The sequence below is a fragment of the Dasypus novemcinctus genome, chromosome 27 (assembly GCF_030445035.2).
Source record: "Dasypus novemcinctus isolate mDasNov1 chromosome 27, mDasNov1.1.hap2, whole genome shotgun sequence".
In the NCBI taxonomy this organism is placed as follows: Eukaryota; Metazoa; Chordata; class Mammalia; order Cingulata; family Dasypodidae; genus Dasypus; species Dasypus novemcinctus.
The window spans coordinates 46,686,228-46,706,243 of NC_080699.1; the positions used below are offsets into that span (position 1 = coordinate 46,686,228).

Consider the following 20,016-nt stretch of genomic DNA (forward strand, 5'->3'; position numbering starts at 1 on the left):
CTGATTCTCTTAAAAAGGACATACTATGTGATACAATGAGCAATGTCTTCAGCCCATTCACTTCAAGAAAACGATAATGAATATCAAGATTCTTGAACTATGTCCTACTGTGGGCTGAAGGCCTCACACACATGAACCACCTCCTAGGGAGGGGGAGGCAGGACACTATATCATGACCCTGACATGCTCATGTTATGCATAAATTAGCAGAAACCAGCTCTATGACAAGAGTCTTCGGGTTCTTTGCTGATGCAGATAGGATAACTGCACCACCATTATTCTGAACAGTTTCCTCTATTTTTAACATGATTTTGTTGGTTCCAATTATTAAGTCATCTGATCCTCCTTTGACTTGCAGATTGAACTATTGAAGGGTCTGTCTGTGCATATTTCAAAGGAACATCATGATTTTTAAGCATCAATCATTCATAAGTTCCATTAAAAAAATCTCCCACTTCCAGAAGTGTGTAACCTGAACACATTATTACCAGGTCCTGGAAAGGGTCATAAGTGAAATGGGAGATGCTCCATGAGGTCTGCAGTGAAGCTGGACAGTCAGCCTTTCTCATTATCTACTCCACAACAATGATTTCCCTTGTTTCAAGTCTGCACTCAGGAGATATAAGCAGCAATGCTCCAGGGTGTTCCAGGTGAGGCTGGGTGTGCTCAGGGGGCATCTCCACATCTCTGGTTGAAGGCAGTTGTTCCCAGTGACCTTAAATCAAGGTCAGCCTCATGCCCTCAGAGTATAGCTCAGGGCCTTGGCAATATTTATTTGGGGAATTCTGCAAAGTGAATGTCACAATCTAAGAAAGAATAACTCTTGTAAGACATAAACTCCTGTACTTGGGAATTCATTCATTAGGCCCAAACTAGCTCCATGTGAATTTAATAATCAAAGAAAATTTGTCTTTTTTAAACAACATGCTCACAATAAGTGAAAATGCTTAGAGACTATAGAAACAATAAAACAATTGAGAATTCAACTGCTGAAGCCCTTAACTGCAAGTATTATGCCCTGACATTAGCCTATATGCCTCCCTTCCCAGATGGAATAAACTCACTTGTGCCTTCCAGAGACATCACACTGACCCAGCTTGCCCACTCCTGCATGGTCTCCTTCCCTTTCTGAAGACAGAGGAAGGAAGGAGAGGAGGCTTTTATGAGCAGTTACTCCCAAAAGACAGAGGGAGAAAAAGAGATGAGGAAAGCCTATTTGCTAAGAATCTTATGCCATTTAAATCTGTGGCTCTGGGTGGTCTTATGTCTTCACTGCCTTCTGTTCTCTCAACTCTGGGCTTGTTCTTTCATAGATCCAACATCACAATATTCCCTTCCTCATCAGGTAGAAACTGTATCCTCCAGAGCATTTCTCAGATAGCCAGTCTCTTCTCACTCTCATCTCTGTCTCCCTTTCCCACAAGTAAGTTCTCACATATTCATTTTTTCATTCATTAACTTTATGTACATTTACTGGACACAAATAATTACCTGTAAAATGAGTAAAATAAAAATTGCTGTACTGCCTTCATCGTAAGCTGTGCCATCATACGATTACATAATGCATGAAAAGATGCACTGTCCAATAGGCTAGGAATACAGCATTCTCCCAATGAATATAATTTACTAGGTTTATAATAATTGAGCAATTCTTTTGTTTGTTTTCTGATAATAATTCTTTTTCTTTTCTTTCTCCTATCTGTCAGTGCAATACATATGAAAGCTAATTATTTTGGAATGTTTTCTGGATATTCATATACCAATATCACCGATTTTTTTAAAATGTCCTTGCTATTTATTTTTCAAAAATTTTATTCAAAATATTAAATTATACAATTTAAGATTTGAAAAACATACTGCAATAACTCAGTTCAGGTGAATTTCCCTTCCTTATTAAGACAGCAAAAAGTCCACCCGGGAGAAATTTTAGCCTCCAGATCTACTTTTTCCATCTCTATGCAAAGTGCATGCCAACAAACTCAGCCTGGGCTTTGAGAGTAGGTGTTTAAAGTGTGGTGTAGGTTATGTTTTCTAAAAAGTAGTACAGTGGCGTTTGTAGTTCAAACATATTTACATACTAATCAATTATTTATTATAGAAAGATAAACTAAAATGAAATATAATAAATAACTTCCAGTCTCTGTAAATAAGCAAAGATAATAAAACAACAGGGATGAAAAAGGTCAGTGTACACATATATCCCTTAAGTATAGACACAATTTAATTTAGGTAGAATTTTAATTCAAAGAGCCTAGAGACAGTTTTATTTAAGTGATAATGTCCTCTAAGATTAATTCATACATACTATAAATTAAACAAAACTGAACAAATCTCATTTAATTTTAAACTCTAACACTTACTTGAGAACTTGGAGGAAACAATGCTAAAATCAGTTGCTAACTGAAAGCAATGTAAATGTATTTAATATTATACCACAATTTCTATCTTTAAATTTGATTCACTAATTCAAAGCAAAGAAAATGCTATCTCTAATAGCATTTTTTCTCTGGCAACTTCAAATTACATTGTCTCTACTTCCAGAATTTCTAAACACTTTAATGTGTTACCTAAAATAGTGATCAGTGGGATCGATATCATTATCTTGAATTATGTTTAAATCACCCAAATATTTTGAGCAGGTTTATTGAAAGAATTTAAAAAGTTACTTAAAATCAAATATATTCACATATATCATTGTACGTTATAGTTTGGGAACACAAAGAAATGTGTGAAACATGATATTTGAATCCAATACCAGATATCTGAGAATTTACTTACAAGTTTGAGATCTTTTAAAAGTAGCATTATTAATACTTCCAGAAGAAGTATGATAAAGAAATCTAAAGCAAACAAAGTAAATATTAACTTATGCATAGCTCCATATTGTGGACACCTAATTGAATTCAGCTCTTGAAGTGTAGATGAAAAATTATATATTCCTTTTTTGTGATATTTAATCTGAAGCACTAAGGGAAACTAAAGAGAGACCTACCTCTCATTTATTATCAATTGCCTATGACAAACATCTGCAAAATATCATATAAAAAGTCAAGCAAGGGAACAGATGTGGCTCAGGCATTTGGGTACCTGCCTCTCATTTGAGGTCCTGGGTTTATTTCCAAGTGCCTTCTAGAGAAGACAAACAATGAGTAGAAAATAAGCACGTTGAGCAAAAACAATGAGAATAAAACTGTCAAGACAATTAGAAAACAACAAACATAAATGAGAAAGAAAGGAAAAGAGAGGGGACATATGTGGCATGAGCAATTGGGCCCCCACCTCCCATAAGGACAGTTCTGGGTTTGTTTCCAGGTGCCTCCTAAAGAATAGCAAGAACACAACAAGCAAAAACAATGAGCAAATAGACGAGAGAGCCAACTTGGGGGAGGGGGGAAGAGTCAAGCAGATATACTCACATAAAAAGCAAACTCAGATCACAGTACTTCAAAAAATATAATCATTGATTATCTTCACAAAAGGCCTTGCCCCATTAACATTCTGGTATGGATGATATTCCACAGTTTTAGAACAAAGAATATCAGGCCATTTCCTGCTTCGAATGGAATGGAATGTATTCTTTTTGTTGTGAAATGTGATTTAAACAACAGCAATAAAAAAAGAAAAAATATATGATTAAAAAAAGAAATGGGGAAACGGACTTTGGCCCAGTGGTTAGGGCGTCCGTCTACCATATGGGAGGTCCGCGGTTCAAACCCCGGGCCTCCTTGACCTGTGTGGAGCTGGCCATGAGCAGTGCTGATGCGCGCAAGGAGTGCCGTGCCACGCAAGGGTGTCCCCCGCGTGGGGGAGTCCCACGCGCAAGGAGTGCGCCCGTGAGGAAAAGCCGCCCAGCGTGAAAAAGAAGGAGCAGCCTGCCCAGGAATGGCGCCGCCCACACTTCCCGTGCTGCTGACGACAACAGAAGCGGACAAAGAAACAAGACGCAGCAAATAGACACCAAGAACAGACAACCAGGGGAGGGGGGGAAATTAAATAAATAAATCTTTAAAAAAAAAGAAATGACTGTCTTCCTCTACTATATATGAGGTTGGGGTCTTAATAGATTTCACTAACTGTTCCATTTCCAAGTAACCCTAATTTTCTTTCATGTCTTCATCACACTCATCATTTCTGGGGCTGGTGGTGCAGTCAGAGTCTGGTTCTCCACAATCTCCATTATCTAGAGTGTCTTTGGTGGTGGATGGAGAAATATTCAGGATGAGGGATCCTCCTTTTCTGTACTAGGATCTGCATTGATATCAGCTTTGTCTTGGGACAGAGAAGAAGCAGAGGAGCGATGAGGGACCAAAGATACTTCTCCACTTTTCTCTCTACAATTTGTGGGAGGCAGAGTGCTACTGATTTGGGAAATAGAAAGTTTGGTTTGGTTTTCATGTATTAAAGTGTTCATATTGGGAATAGAACCATCTGGATTGAGAAGTTTGCTTCATGAACCAGGAGGTGAGAAAACACTGGGTGGTATAGCAGACACAAGCCAGAGCTCTAGCAACTGCAGCTGAGCCACCCCCAGTGACCTGGGTACTGGGTCCAGGTAGTAACTACACTTGCATGATCCCTCTCCTTATTAGTTTTGATAATTTCCCAATTGATATCTATTAGTGATTTCTGTTGTCTATCATCATCTGTAAGAGATGATTTTCCTTTCCAACAAAAACTAATCTATTTTTATTGTCTTAAGTCTTTAGATCAAATTAATGGATAATTAATCTAGTAAGCATCTGCTTTATGACTTTAATGAACATTTTTCATTTTTCTGTGACAAAGACCCCCAAGGGGGTTAATTTGTTGAAGCAATATTTGTTGAATGATCAATTACTTCTTTAGTTATGAATCTATTCTACCTTACTTTGAATAAAATATGTTTAATTATAAATTCTCCAAAAAAATTTAGCTGTATTTAGGTGTTCTCAATTGTTCATTGAAACAGAAATGAATCCCATAAAATGGACATATATAAAATAAGATAGCATATGATCAACTTGTTCAACTGTAGATGAATATACAAATACAAGACTTTATTAATTTATTCATTTCCAATTAAAGTTAATCTCATTTTGCATGGTCTGCTTTTTTATTATTTATTCTTGCTTTGTCTCTGCCCTGACAGGTATATCATCCACATGGAATTAGAAAATCAAACAAGTGTTTCAGAAATTCTGTTTTGGGGATTTTCAGTTAAGTCAGAGATTTAACTTATTCTCCTTGGTCTCTTCTTCTCCCTGTACCTGGTCACCTCCACTGGAGCCCACTCATCACACCAGCCATCATCTCAGACTCCCACCTCCACACACTCATGTTCATTTTTCCTCTCCAACTTTCCCTTTGTTGACTTCAGGTTCACCTCCATACCATCCCAAAAATGTTGGTAAACATCCATACTCAGAAAACATTATCACCTATGCAGTCTGCCTCATGCAGATATTCTTTTTCATCTTTTTTGGATCCCTGGAGAGGTTAATCCTAGGGGGATGACCTATGAGCACTTTGCAGTCATCTGTCATACCCTGTAGTATACTGTCAATCTGAAACTCAGCTCTGTGTCCTGTGGGTTTGGGTCTTGGTGTCTCACAGTCTTGATGGCTCTGTTTGAGACTTTGCCCTTCTTGAGGCTCTCCTTCTGAACAAACATAGATATCACACTTTTTTGTGATGTTCCTGAAATACTTAAGCTCATCTGTTTTGACACCCTCATCAATAATCTATGTGAAGGGGAGGTATCTAGACATTGATCTGGAGAGACTGCGACAAAGATAGTGCTTGCTCGGGGTAAAACCACAGGTTCAAAGGTGTTGGAAGGAAAAAACATTCCCCTAGGGCTGGGCGCTACAGCATTCCCTGAACACTGACAGTTGTATGGTGGCATTCCCAAGCCCCATGTTCCCCAAACATGTGATCTCCAAGCCTGTGTCCCCAGAACCTCCAGTTCTCCAAACACCACATTCACCATAACCCACATTCCCTAAACCCTCATGTTCCAAGCCCACATTCTCCCAGGCCCATGTTCCCCAACCCAGCACTTCCCAAACTCTGGCATTCCCTTAGCCCTCAGGTCTTGGACAAACTCTGAGAGTGGGAGGGTTTTGGGAGGGGGGCAGAGGGCCCAAGGAGTGCAGGTTCAAATTTCTTGTCCCTCCCTTTTATGAGCTTGGAGGACTATGCCAGCTGGCATGGGGTAAGGCTAGGAAGAGGGGAGAGGGGAATCCACTGAGAGAGCCCAATTTACCTAAATACCATAGGATAAGGAAACTTGGTCTGGGAGAAGGTGGAGTCAGCAAATTAACAAGCCCCCCCATAGTACACCTAAGGGAGAGGGACAGTAGGATGTGTTCTGTGGGCTTCCAATAGCATATTTAGGATTCCTGGCAAGGTGTGGATATTCTCTCTCAAGAAACTAAGAGTCATTATTTTCTGTGGTGAGTTGATTCATGTGGTTTCCATTTGAATCTCCAAGGGGAGTCCTCATACAGCCTTACTTATTCAAATGGAAGAGAAGGAAGTGAGGAAGGGAGATAGGAGAAAGGTAAGTCTTCAAAGCGGTTTATTCAATTGCAAAGAGGACTCCTTGCTTGAAGCCTTGCCTGGTCTTTTTTGTTGGTTTGTTTTCTGTTTTTTCCTTCCTGTTTATCCCCCATCCCTTTTTTTCTTGCTTGCTTTTTTATCTCTCCCCTTTTTTTCCCTTCTTTTTTTTCTTTTTTTCTATTAGGTGCTGCAGGCAGTGTTTCTTATTTGCTGTGCTTCCTCATCCTCTACTTCCACTTTTCTGTGTGTACTGATTTTGGCTACCAATGTTATCCCCTTTACTTTATATCTTCCTATCCTCCATCATCTATTGTTTCTCTTACACCCCATCTCTCATTCTTAAGCCTCCATTTTTTTCTGACTTTTTATTTCTAACATCTCTATTTTGTTTTCTAATTTTTATTCACTTTTTATGTTATTGTCCTTTCTGCTCTTTCCCTTTCTCCTGACCACACTGTCCATATTACATTATATTACATCATATTACATTTTTCCCCATAATCAGTTTACCATCTCATTTTATTTACTCCACTTTTTTACTGTTAAAACTCTTCACAGCTTACATGAGTTTAATATCCATTCTCCTATCTATCACATGGTTCTTCTGGTAATATTTTCTATCAATACTACTATTATACATTTTCTTTCCTTATCCCTTTTCCTTCCTGGCCCTAATATTTTCCTTCAAGAGGACTTAGACAAAAACAAGGTAATAGAATAAGAATAACAAATTGTCAAAGAGAAGACTTAACATGCACACAAAAAACAACACCTAAAAAAACCCCAAGACTAGATAGAGAAGCTAAACAACTGAAAAAAAAACCCATAAAGGGAAAATGATGACCAGACAGCAACAACCCATTACAAATCATACCAATAATCAGGAAAACATGGCCCAGTCCAATGAACAAATTAAAAACTAAGAAGAGGAGCAGAACATCAAACAACTAATAAAAGCTCTAAGAACATATATCATAGACCTATTTAAGGAAAGAGATTAAGGATATTAAGAAAACACTTGGAGAGCATACAGAAGAAGTTGTAAATATACATAAAAAGATAATGGATATGGTGGTATGAAGAGCACAATCCAAGAAATCAAAAACACAATCTCAGCAAACAACAGCAGATCTGAACAACAGAGGAAAGAATTAATGATGTGGAAGACAGCACATCTGAAATCAAACAAATAGTAGAATTGATCAATAAAAAGAAAGAAAAATCCAGCATGGACATAGGGACCTGAATGACAACACAAAATGCACAAACATATGCATTATAGGTATCCCAGAAGGAGAAGAGAAGGGAACGGGGACAAAAGGAGTATTGGAGGAAATAATGACTGGTAACTTCCCAAATCAATTGAGGGAGATAGATGTACATGTCCAGGAAGCACAGCACACCCCAAACAGCATAAATCCCAACAGGCCCTCCCTAAGACATATATTTGTCAAATTATCCAATGCTCAAGACAAAGAGAAAATACTGAAAGCAGCAAGGAAAAAGAGAATCATCACATACTAGGGAGGCTCCATAAGATTAAGTGCTGATTTCTCATCTGAAACCATGGAGACAAAAAGGCAGTGATATGACATAGTCAAGATAATAGAAGAAAAATTTCTCAACCAAGAATACTCTATCCAGCCATTCACAGTTAAACAGAAACTAAGAGAGTATTCCAACAAGAAACCTGCCCTTCAAGAAATACTAAAAGGAGTTCTGCAGGATGAAAGAGGAAAAACTGGAGAGGCAGAGTTGGAGGAAAGTGTAAGAACAACTAAAAAGACAAAGAGAGAGAGAGAAAAAATAAGCATATGACAAACACAAATCCAAAGAAAATATGGCTAATATAAGTAATTCCTTGAAAGTAATAACACTGAATGTTAATGGATTAAACTCACCTGTTAAGAGACACAGATTGGAAGAATGGATAAGGAAATATGATCCATCTTTGTGCTATCTACAAGAAACACATCTTATACCTAAGATTCAAGAAGGTTAAAATTGAATGGCCAGAAAACAATCTTACAGGCAAATAATAACCAAAAAAGGGCAGGAGTATCTATATTAATATTGGACAAAATAGAATTTAAATGAAAAATTATTGTGAGAGACAAAGATGGACACTACATATTAGTGAAAGGGATACTCTTTCAAGAAAAAAGAATAATCATAAACATTTATGCCCCTAACAAGCATGGCTCTAATATGAGAGGCAAACACTGGAAAAAGTAAATGAAGGAATAGATGCCTCTACTTTTATAGTGGGGAAATTTAATAAACTATTATCAGCATTGGACAGAACATCTCAACAGAGAATTAATAAAAAAATAAAGACTTTGAACAATATATTAGAGGAGCTGGACCTAATCGACAGATACAGAACATTACACCCAAATACAGCAGGATATACATTCTTCTAAAGCACACATGGATCATTCTCCATGATAAATGACATGCTAGGCCACAAAGAAAGTCTCAATGAATTCATAAGGTTTGAAATCATAAAAAAATAATTTCTTTGGCCACAGTGGAATGAAGCTGGAATTCTGCAAGGGACAGAGACCCAGATGAGCCATCAAGATATGGAAGTTAAATAACACACAGTTAGACAAACAATGGGTCGAGGAGAAATCTCAAAAGAAATCAATAACTACCATGAAACTAAAGAATAAGATAACAATATATCAAAACTTATGGGATGCAGCAAAGGGTATACTGAGAGGGAAATTCAAAGGCCTAAATTCATACATCAAAAAAGAAGAAAAAGTTAAAATTGACGACTTAACTGCACACTTGGAGGAATTAGTGAAAAATCAACAAACTAACCCCAAAGGAAGTAGAAAGAAATAACAAAGATCAGAATAGAAATAAATGAAATAGGAAAAAAAAGAAAGCACTAGAAAAAATAAACAAAACCAAGAGCTGGTTCTTAGAGAAAATTTTAAAAAAAAAATTTTGTCAAACCCTTAGCTAGACTATCAAAGAAAAAAAGAGAAAAGATGCTGTAGGGAGCCATCCGCTGTGAGACCTAGTTACAACCTGCCACAACATGGCGGATCTCACAACATGGCAGAAGTCAAATCTGCCCTGTCATTTCCTTATTCTTCTTCCTCCCTGCTTCTTTGTTCTCCCCTTCCTGCTGCAACTCAGGTAACCACAGCAAATACGCATGTGCAAGGCGTGAAATACTGCAGACCCAGCACGAACTTTCAACCAATCCCCTATCCCCTCCTTGGACGTCTGCCACCCGCAAAACCAGCCTATCACCTATGTACACGTTCCCTTCCCTCTCTATATATCCCCGTGTTTTACCCCCAATAAACGAGGCTTGATCAGAATCCTGTCTTGCCTCCATTCTTCTTGTACCCCTGCCCCCACTTCTTCCCACAGGTCCCTGGAATCCGCCCCCGCCGGTTCAGACAAGTGGCGCCCGACGTTGACGGGACCTGGGGAAAAAGTTCTGGCTGACGCTGTAAAGCCTGCGCAGGTACCCCAAGCCATCAGCTGGGGCCGAAGAAACCCAAGCCATCAGCTTGGGCTGGGCAGACTCAGGCTATCAGCTTGGGCTGTGGTAACCTGAGCCATCAGCTCGGGCGGTGGAGACCTTCAGAAGACTGCCTATCTTCTGCAGAGCGTCTCAGTGAGTGATCGGCAACAATGGGGCAGGCATCCTCTTTCCTTTTTCTATCCAGCCTGCAGGCCCCCTTTAGGACGAGAGGAGTAAAGGTTAATACTAAAGAACTCTCTAAATTCTTTGCCTTCCTAAAAGAAGTTTATCCCTGGTTTCCATAGGAAGGAAGCATTTACAACTTATAAAAGGAGCTACAGCAGCTAAAAGAATTACAACACTATATATCAACCTTTTGCCCAGCTGTAGTTCCCTGTCAGAGCCACCCATGCTAAAACCGTCACCTAAATACCCTCCTAACTTTTCTCCGTCCCACCCCCCTGTAATTACCTCTGCTTACCCGGTTACCGAAAAAAGAAATGATGATGATGAGCAAGTTTGGGTACACTCCACTTTTCTGTTTAAAAATTTAAAAATTTAAAAATTTAAAAGAGCTTAAGTCTGCCACCTCTACCTATGACCCTGGCCTATTTGCTCAAATTCAAACTGCTGCCCTTAAGGCTTGGAAAAGGTTGCCCTCAAAAGAACGCCCTGCGTCCTCCCTCACTAATATTAAACAGGGGCTGGAGGAGCCTTTTTCAGATTTTGTAGGCAGATTATGCACAGCTGCAGAAAGGTTGTTTGGCGATACCAATACAGAAACAGACTATGTAAAGCAAATTGCCTTTGTAAATGCAAACGCAGCCACAGTTAGACCTGATAGAAAGAAGGAGAACTTGTCTGGTTACATCAGGCTTTGTTCTGAAATTGGCCCCACCTATCAACAAGGCCAGCCACAAGCCCCAAAATCCAAACAAGCTTATAAGGCAATCAACTCTGTTCCATCAAATGCCCACCCCTTTCACAGCTCTTCCGGCTCCCGACTGTCTACATGACAATGTAGCTCTAGGCTAGTGAAGGCTAATATAGTTACTCCACTGGAAAGAGAGAGAAACATGGCAACATTTGTGTTTTGTTTTATTTCCATGCCAGTTCTGATTGGGCTTATTTAACCAAGATAATAAAATAAGTACAAAATTTTTATCAAGGTCTAAAAGGAATTTTCAGTTTTAAATCAATAATTATCTCCAGAACTTCAAGTCTCAGTACAGTCTTACAGTAATAATCCAAAAATGTGTGCTAATGGTCTGCCTAACTGCTGCTCAAGTTATTTTAACTGATTGCTGATAACTAATAAAAATGTTTCCAAGCACAAGCTTGCATATTACAGGTAACATGAATTCCAGAAGAAATCTTGAAAGGTACAATCTAAGATGTGCTATATAACAGAGGATTTAAAAGCAGGTATACCAAGAAAGTAAAGAATTATGAGTTGATTGTAAATAAATTGTATGTTTCTGTTAATGTGTTGTAATTGTTTTGTGTTTGTCTGTCTGTTCATTCAATGTCACTGTATATTGTGATACCTCCGGATGGTAATATAAATTAGTAAGAAAAAAAAAAGAGCTCTATTCGAATGGCCAAAAATTAAATAAGTGCTTATATTAATACTTAAGTTTATTATATTAATACATAAGTTTAAATGTTAATAAGATATCTACAATGATAAAAATTGTAAGTCTTAATTAACAAAATTACTATGACTTTTCATAAAAAATGGTTCTTGCCTAGATTGAAATGAATAACTTATTTTTCTTCACAGGATAATATGAAGGATGTAAAACTTAAATGAATATTTGGTTAAAAGTTTGTGAAAATGCTAACTGAAATTTAATAAGTCTTTGCAAAAAGGTGTTTTGTCCTAAAATAGGATGGCTAATTTTTCATAAACTCTTGGAACTTAATTTGCATGTGGCGAGTTGTAGAAGGTATTGTGGTAACTTTAAGTAAGGGAATGTGTTCTGTGAAGGTAAAAGATGTCTTAAAATAATATGGTCTATATGGTTATGGATAATTATAAGAAGTTTAACGAAGCATTGTTTAAATTAAGGTATTTAAATGGCTAATTCCAAAAAGTCATTATTAAATATATATAAAACTGAATTGATGATGATAAATAATAAAAGGTAATTTTATAGCAGGAAAACTTGTTGGTGGCTAGTCTTCCCTGCAAACTGACTTCTAGGGGACTGTTTCTGGTATTACATGCTACTAAGTATTTAAAGTGAAGAAAAGTTCATTATTTTAACAAGCTCATTTAGTGTTGATGGCAGTGATATGTTGTAAGAAGTTTGCCTGGTAACTTAGTATGTGGTATATATGGAATGTGTTTTTATTACTAAGGAAACAGGAGATGATTTCATCCTGAAATAAAATGATTGATTATTGAGAAAGAGTAAAATGTGGGACAAATGAATACTGAAAGTGTAGAAGGTTTGTGGAAAGAAAATTTTATGGTTAAAGTTAAGTAAGATTTGATGGGTCTGTTTATAAAGTTTGAAAAAGCCTTAGTATCAAGTAGTATGTATCAAAGTTAAAAATATTGTTCTTTTTCAAAGTCTCTGAAATCATTAGTCTGTTTTGGTGAAAGTTTATGGAAAGTTTATATCCTGAATAATCAGTATACAAAGAGTCTGTTTTATCAAAACAGCTTCTTATGCTTTAACCTCATCATTTCCTCAGTGTTCAAGGAAGAAAGGGTCTTATCTCTTTTAAAGGAAATAATGTTTAAACCTGCTTTCTAAAAATCAGATCCTGAAAAGCAGCTTTTTATTTCAAACTAATTACAAGAGATTTGTTCTTTTACCTTGAAAGAAAAAAGTTAAGTTCACTTAATATGTTGTAAGTTGAGAGTGTTTAAAAGTGTTATAAAATTAACAGGATTTTTTAACCCTCTGTTAAAGTTGTATGAGTAAAAGATTCCTATGAATGCTTAAGAGTGTATAAAGTTACCAATATTTCAGGATAATATTAAGAAAAGTACAATGTGGTTATTTACGGTTTTATTTATAATAAAAGAGTATATGTCACAGAAACAACCTCTTTTCATAGGTTAAAGTAACAACACTAGTATGCAGCAATCCCAAACACTGCTAGTTTGTTGAAACTTGCTAAGACTTTCTCTAGTTTCTTCTTACACAAATCAAGCCAGCTGCATTCCTCTATCTATAAAAAACCCAACAATAAACTTTTTAATAGTAATAAAAAAGCAGCATACGTTATTTCTCAAAAAAATAAAAATAAAACAGGTATGGCAAACTAAAGTTTTATAAACGTTTCAAAACCTATGTGTGTTTAACTGTAGCTCATATTGAAACAGCTCATATTTTTATTATTAATGAATTATCTCAACTTTTTGCTGGCCTTCAAGCTCTCATTTGGCAAAGAAGTCAGCCCATATATATTACTCATAGGCGATCTCATTCTTCCCTTCCTGGTCCTCTAGCTACCCAAAATGCAAGAGCTGATTTATTAGTAGGATATTTGCAGGATGCCAATAAATATCATACATTGACTCATATTCCCACCTGTGGACCACTAACAGTGGTGCCTTTTCAGGCTGGAACTAATCCCAGAGGCCTGGCTCCTAATCAATTATGACAGATGGATGTTACTCATGCACCATCCTTTGGTAAATTACAATATGTTCATGTTTGTATTGACATTTATTCTCATTTTTTGTGGGCTACTGCTCAAGGTGGGGAACAGTTTCATCATGTTTGCTCACACCTCTGGTTTGCTTTTGCTGTAAGGAGATGCCCTCTGAAAATTAAAACTGATAATGTACCTTCTTACATTAGTAAATCCTTTGAATCTTTCTGTTTAAAATACGGTATTGAACATGATACCAGCATTCCTTATAATCCTACAGGTCAAGCTATAGCTGAATGCAGCCATCATACCCTAAAACTATGCTTGTAAAACAAAAAGGGGGAAATGATGGTATTATAACACCAAAAGATTAATTAGCAAGACCGGGGTGGGTGTGGCCACACCCACGAATCTCAGTACATTTGTTGATGGTTTCAACAAACCAATCACAAGTAAAGAGATAGAATCAGTCATTAAAAACCTTCCAACTAAGATGAGCCCTGGGCCAGATCAGGTGAATTCTACCAAACATTCCAGAAAAAACTAATGCCAATCTTGCTTACTCTTCCAAAAAAAATAAGATAAAAGGAGCATTGCCTGACTCATTCTATGATGGCAGCATTGTCCTAACACCAAAGCCATTCAAAGACACAAGAAAGGAAAATTACTGACCAATCTCTCTAATGAACCCAGATGTGAAAATCCTCAACAAAATACTTGCTGATTGTATTCAACAGCACAATACAGCATGCTTTCTTGATAAAAAACACGGCAAAATATAGGAAAAGAAGGAAACTTTCTGAACATTATAAAAAACATCATTTACGATGATGATATCCTAAAATCTTTCCCTCTAAGATCAGGAACAAGACAAAGACGTCCATTATCACTCCTTCTATTTAACATTCTGTAAAAAGTATGCTCTTGAGCAATAAGACAATAACCAGATATAAAAGGCATCTAATTTGGTAAGGAAGAAGTCAAAATTTCCCTATTTTCAGATTACATGATCTTATACATAGAAACCCAAGAGAAGTCTACAACAAAGCTTCTAGAACCTAGAACTTACAGATGAGTTCAGTAGTGTTGAAGGTTATAAGATCAATGCACAAAAATCAGTAGCATTTTTTATACACCAATAATGAGCAATCAGAGGAGGAAATCAAGAAACATGTAACATTTACAATAGTACATAAAAAAATAAAAAACCTAGGAATGAATTTAACTAAAGATGTGAAAAACTGTTACTCAGAAAACTACTCAACTCTGCTCAAGGAAATCTAAGAAGACTTAAATAAATGAAAGAATATGCCCTGTTCATGGATAGGGAGACTAAATATTACTAAGATGTCCATCCTACCAAAACTGATCTACAGATTCAATACAAGCACAATAAAATCAACACAACATTTTTTAATGAACTAGAAAGACTAACTCTGAAATTTATTTGGAAAGGGAAGAGGCCCCAAATAGCCAAAGACATATTGAAAAAGAAAAATTTAATTGGAGGAATCACACTACCTGACTTCAAAACATACTACAATGCCTCAATATTGAAAACAGCATGGTATTTCCACAAGGGTAGACACATTGATCAATGGAACTTTATTGAGATTTCTGATATAGATACTCATATGCAGTCATTTGATATTTGACAAGGCCACCAAGCCCACTCAACTGGGAGAGAATGGCCTTTTCAACAAATTATGCCTGTAGAATTGGATATCAATATGCAAAAGAATGAAAGAGAATTACCATCTCACATATTATACAAAAATACTCAAAATGGATCAAAGATCTAAATTTAAAAGCCAAGACCATAAAGAATGTGGAAAACTGTGTAGGGAAGCTTCTACAGGAACTTGTAATAGGAAATAGCTTTATGATCTTCACACCCATAGCACAAGGAGCAAAAGAACAAATAGATAAATGGAATTTCCTCAAAATTAAAGCCCTTTGCACCTCAAAGTTGTCAAGAGAATGAAAAGAGTGCCTACTCAATGGGAGAAAATATTTGGTAACCATATATTAGATAGGAGACTAAAATATAAAGAACAACTATATCTCAAAAATAAAAAGACAAACAAACCATTTGAAAAATGGGTAAGAAACTTGAGCCGACCTTCTCCAAAGAAGAATACAAATGATTAAAAAGCACATGAAAAGAAACTCAAAATCACTGGTTATTAGGGAAATGCAAATCAAAACTATAATGAGACACCATCTTACTCCCGTAAGACTGGCCGCTATCACAAAAACAAGACTAAAAGTGTTGGAGAAGCTGTGAAAGAATGGGAACTCTCATCCATTGCTGGTGGGAATGCAGAAGGATCCAGCCATTCTGGAGGACAGTCTGGAGTTTCTCAAAAAACTAGCTATCAATTTACCATATGACCCAGCAATTCCACTCTTGGGTATATACCCAGAAGAACTGAAAACAAGGACACAAACCAATATATGCACACCAATGTTCATAGCAGCATTATTCACTCTTGCCAAATGTTGGAATCAACCCAAATGCCCATAAACAGATGAAAGGATGACCAAAATGTGATATGTACATACAGTGCAATACTACTCAGCTAAAGGAAGGAATACAATGCAAACCCAAGGGATTATAAGGATGAATCTTGAGGACCTTGTGTTGAGTGAAGCAAGTCAGGCATTGAAAGACAAATACTACATGAATTCTCTGATATGAAATAAGCAAATCTAGCTGTCTCAGAAAGCTAGAGACTGGATGATAGACTTATAGGTAATTGGGATAGAGGAAGTTCGTGAGATGATGCCTAAATTGGTAATATTAATGATAAAATGGAGGAAAGAACTTTACAGGGAAGGGATAAGATGGGGACATAGGGTGGGCTTTGAAGTCTTGAGGGGGGCTAGGGTTGGGAGAATGGTTCAGATGGCCCAAAGAATTTGGGGAAGGCCTGGGGGGAAATGTTGAACATGGAAGATTGTCCAGTATGTGATTGAAACTATAATGTTGAGAAAACTCTTTAGAAAATATTATAAGAAAGGATTACCTGTTTAGGGTGCTTAACTGGGGGCATCTGGCACAGGGGCATGTTTCTAAGGAGTGTGTAAGTGTTCACTTTGTTATACTGTGTTATAGCACTGGATGGAAACCCATACAATGAGTGTGAAAGTGTACCCATATCCTGAGGAGGCCTGCTGCTCTCAAACAGAGGGAATTGTATCTCTCAAAAGCATCGGTGGCTCCCAACTGGTTAGGGCAGTCTAGTATGTCAAGAACTCAGCATTGTTGCAAGTACCTGTGAATATGGTCCTTCAAGTAGTGAAGATTGATTGTCACTGTGGGCTCTTGGGGTGGGGGAGAGAGGAATAGAATAGTTGGAAGCAGAGCAACTGGGTGGCAATGGAATTGTTCCACAAGATTGTGCAATGATGGATACAGGACATGTTAAATTACACCATTAATGTATAAAAGTCTATAGGCTAAAATGTAAACCATATGTAAAACATAAGGTAACTAAAAATTTAGAAAAGTGTACAATCTAAAATATAAACCATAATGTACTCCAAAGTGGAATGATGTTTATAGCTATGTTTCAATATCTGTACATTAGCTGCAACAAATATAACATCAACATGTAAAAAGATCATTGCTGGGGAAGGGAGAAAAGGGTTTTATGTTGGAAATATAGGAGTCCCCTGTATTGCATATGTGACTTTAGTGTGATCTGAAACTTTTTGCAGACAAAATTAAAAATTAGAAAAAATGAAATAAAAAATTTAGATACTGAGGAAGAAATGAAAGAAATTGCCTTGCCACTGTATATACAGGGCAATACCTCTTACAGTGATGAAAGGAAAAACATCAAAAACAAAGTTTTAAGATATTTTTAATTTTTTACTACTCCAATTTATTTTTACTTTATTTTAGGTTTTCTAAATTAGTATGAATTCTTTTTTTCATCTTTAAACCTACCACTACAATTCCATTTTCCTATTAAGAGATTTGATAATAAATTAGACTTCGATTTCTTTTTTAGCACAGACAGGTTCAACCATGGCAAGGAAGAAATGCTGGTGTGGGGTGTTATTGATGGGGGTCACATGGTTGGAGGTATTTCTTCAGAGCATGTATACAGGGTACATAAAAACAAAAGGATGTAGACACTGAGGAAGAAATGGAAGAAATTGCCTAGCAACTGTGCATACAGGGCAATACCTATAGCAGTGATGAAAGGCAAAACATCAAAAACAAATTCACCAGGTACAGTGAATGTGCCACAATGATGGAAGAGGTTGTTGATGTGGGTGGGGGGTATATGGAGACCTCATGTTTTTAAATGTAACACTTAAAAGAAAATAAAGAAGAGAAAATGTTCAAATATGTGTTGGGTATTTTCATAATAATTAGTTACAAATGACAACTGAGGGGGTGCTCAGTTCCTAGCCAGGGGAGCTCTGTGACATTACCCAATGGAACAGAAATAATTCCCCAAGTGCAAGGGCAAAGAAAGATGCTCCAATGGTGAACACTTTATACTGATGACTATGCTTATGAGAATGTTTGCCTGAAATTTGAACTAGACCTGGAGCTGCAGGGTGCCTAAGAGTTACCTTCTGAGAGCCTCCAAGTTGCTCAAATGTGGACACTCTCTAAGCCAAACTCAACATGTAAATGCATTACTTTCCCACCACCATGGGATATGACTCCTGGGTATGAGCCTCCTTAGACCTGAGGGATTACTACCAATCACTAACTCAGGATGCAACTAGAAAAATGGTAAAAACAAATGAGTATATGGCTAAGGGTTTTCAAAAAAGAGTCACGAGGTGATTGGGGGGGTTGAAGCTATGCACACCTCAGCAGGATCCTGGAGACAGTCAAAGTAGATACAACCCCAGGTACTGGTGCTCCTGTGGGCTATGGAGACACACATGTTCTATGATCATGGCAGTTGACTCTGCAGTTCAGTGCCTTGTCAGTGGGCCCTAATTTGAACTTTTTTTAGTATGTTTTTTTGTCTTCCTTTATTAAAAAATGTTACATTTAAAAAAATATGAGGTCCCCATATATTACCCCCCACCCCCACCCCACTCCTTCCACATCAACAACCTCTTTCATCATCATGGGACATTCATTGCATTTGGTGAATACATTTTTGAGCACTGCTGCACCACATGAATAATGGTTTACATTGTAGTTTACACTCTCCCCCAGTCCACCCAGTGGGCCATGGCAGAACATACAATGTCCAGCAACTGTCCCTGCAGTACAACCCAGGACAACTCCAAGTCCTGAAAATGCCCCCACATCATATCTCTTCTTTCCTTTCCCTACCCTCAGCACCTACCACGGCCACTTTCTTCACATCAATGCTATATTTTCTTCCATTAAAAATCACAATCGTTCCAGAATAGAATATCAGAAAGTATGCTCTAATCTATATGCTATTCCTCCATCTTGTGGACCCTAGGATGCCTGCTTTGGATTTTGTGCTCCTGAGTGTGATGGAGATGGACTCAGATGTGACCTTTCTACACATGCCTCTTCTGTCACTTTTAGAGAACCTGTATTTGGCATTGGGGTTGGTGTATACCCAGGAGACTTGAATCTCCGCACTGGCCATGTGCTACCTGGGCCTTGTGCCTCAGCAGAATTGCATCCCCTAATCTCCAGTTTGTTGGACTTTCACAGATTGGCTAACAACGAGGTGAAAATTGTCATCCACCTCACCTGGAAACCAAAATTGCCTACACCTCCAAGCAGGAGAAGAGCATTAATCAAGCATGTGGAATCTAAGCCCCCTCTTGATATAGAGTTGTAGTGGACATCACCAACCCAGGATCCACAGGATAGAAGAATAAAATATAGATTAGTGTGAACTTACTGGTGTTCTACTATAGAACTATTGTGACTAGTAATGGAAGAAACTGTATCACTGATCTGAGAAAGAGGCCACGGATAATTGCTGAGGGCTGAGAGAGGAAGAAGAGATGAGATGTAGGGGCATTTTGGGGACTTGGAATTGTCTCAAATGATATTGTAGGGACAGATGTTGGTCATTATATATCCTGTCACAACCCACTGAATGTACTGGGGGAGAGTGTAAACTGCAATTTAACCATAATCCATGTGGTGCAGAAGTGCTCCAAAATGTATTCACCAAATGTATTGAGTGTGCCACAATGATGAAGTACATTCTTGACTTCGGAGGAGCAGGGGGGGCTGTGATGTGGGGTATGTGGGAACCTCTTATATTGTTTTAATGTAACTTTTTTTGTGATTTATGTGCCTTAAAAAGACAATTTAATTATAAGAATTAAAAAATAATCTATATGAGTACTCTATTGTTACTGCTATAGGAGTTTTTCCTTTCATTGGAATCCTTTTCATT

At 37.4% G+C, this 20,016-nt stretch overlaps 1 pseudogene; it reads right to left on the minus strand.

Moving 5' to 3' along the window:
- Window positions 1-3,444: 3,444 nt before the first annotated feature.
- On the minus strand, window positions 3,445-16,713 carry LOC131276283 (keratinocyte-associated transmembrane protein 2-like; annotated as a pseudogene).
- Between the last annotated feature and the right edge of the window lie 3,303 nt (window positions 16,714-20,016).